Below are 1,876 nucleotides of genomic sequence, written 5' to 3'. Positions count from 1 at the left end.
AGATATCAAAGCCCTACTACTGAAAATTGTAATTACTGGAGAATGCTGGGCACCACTCTCTTTTCCCAGTGAGTTAAAGCTTCACCTTTTCGTGTTCTTTGCTGATATTGCAATGGGAGAAGACTATCCTCTCTTGTCATTTTTTAAAGGGAGAACATGAAGAAGAAGAGGTGAGTGAAGCCACAGTTTTGCTGTTTCAGAAAAGAAAACATATACTGCGTTGGCCGGGAATCGAACCCGGGTCAACTGCTTGGAAGGCAGCTATGCTAACCACTATACCACCAACGCGCACATGGAGCATCTTTGAAGAGCATCACTGCATTCCTTTCCACTCCTTATTACAAAACAGGTAGCATTGCTAGAATGCTACTGAACCACTAGGTGGCACTATTCCTTCTGAATGCAAAGGGATCTGTAGCATCTCAAAGGTGCTGCAAGATCCCTTTGCATACTGATTTTCCAGACTAATACGGTTATGTCTTTGAATTCTATTCCTTCCTGAAGTTGGCACTAAACATTACCAACACACTCAGCTGTTACTACAGTTGAGTCTCCCTTATCTGAAATGCTTGGGACCAGAAGTGTTTTAGATTTATTTATTTTTTAAATTGGATCTTGGAATACTTGTATTTGCATATATGTATATAATGAGATATCTCGGAGATGGGACCCAAGTCTAAACACAAAATTTATTTATGTTTCATATTCACCTTATACACATAGGTGTGATGTAACAGCTTTAGTGTTAGACTGCGATTTAGGAAATCCAGGCTCAAATTGCCACTTGGCCACAAAATTCAGAGTGATTCAAAAGTCTGAGTAAACTTTTGTCATTACCTGGCCTCTTCCACTGTATTTTGTAGTAGCTTCAAATTTTGTCTCCTTGGTTTTTCACTAAGTTGAGTCTCCTTTGTCAGAAATGTTTGGTACTAGAAGTGTTTTGGATTTTGGAATATTTGAATATACGTAATGAGATATCTTGGAGATGGGACTCAAACCTAAACACTAAATTCATTTATGTTTCATATATGCTATATATATATATTTATAAACAATGTTTTAAATAATTTTCTGCATGAAATAATGTTTGTGTACAATGCACCATCAGAAAGCATAGGTGCCACTATCTCAGCCACCCATGAAAAAAGTTTTGGCTTTTCGAGTATTTTGGATTTCGAAATTCCAGATACTGTAAGTGAGACTCAGCCTGTAGTATTAATTTGCAGTTAACTTGGCTGCATGATTGTAATAATTAAGTCCATGCCATAAAGTGAGGCAAGTGATAGAAACAGCAATTGTGCAATGCACAACCAACTTGTTAAGCCTGATATTCCTGAGTGTGAACAACACACAATTTATTGCAAAAAATAAAATAGGGAGAGGTTTCTGAATAATTATGAGGATTAAAAAATAGATTTTGCTTAGAAAAGAAGGGGGTTTAAAATTTTATTGGATTAAACATAATATGGGGGGGGGGGGATAAATGGAATAATCTAAGTCACCGTAAAATCAAAAACGACCATGCAATTTAATTAAACATATCTGTATAAAAGATCAAGTTTCATTTAAAAAATAATAATTGCATAAACCTATATGAGTAGTTGAAGGTACAAATGTCTCTTTTTAAAATTTAACTTTAAAATTACAAATAAAGTAACTAAAATTAGGTATCTCAATATTCAGACAAAATTGCAAATAGAATCCACCAGCCACCCATGAGGACAATTTTAGATTTTGGAGTATTTTAGAATTCTGGACAAATTACTCAACCTGTATTTTAAGTGGCACCCACTGTGCTTTAAGCTCGCTTAAGACTAAGTTATTGGTGGGAAGTACTTTGGCGGGAAGTATTTTATGCTCAAATATGTTCTGGTTC

At 35.4% G+C, this 1,876-nt stretch overlaps 1 non-coding gene across 1 annotated transcript; it reads right to left on the bottom strand.

Annotated features, from left to right (window-relative positions):
- Positions 1-216: 216 nt before the first annotated feature.
- Positions 217-288, bottom strand: TRNAG-UCC (transfer RNA glycine (anticodon UCC)). Its single transcript has one exon. It is a non-coding gene; the product is annotated as a tRNA-Gly (tRNA).
- Between the last annotated feature and the right edge of the window lie 1,588 nt (positions 289-1,876).

This window comes from Sceloporus occidentalis, unplaced genomic scaffold (genome assembly GCF_023333645.1).
Source record: "Sceloporus occidentalis isolate IW3139 unplaced genomic scaffold, rSceOcc1.0.p SCAF_1, whole genome shotgun sequence".
Lineage (NCBI taxonomy): Eukaryota > Metazoa > Chordata > Lepidosauria > Squamata > Phrynosomatidae > Sceloporus > Sceloporus occidentalis.
Note: the sequence above shows the minus strand (reverse complement) of the source record. Positions and strands in the feature narration are given on the sequence as shown.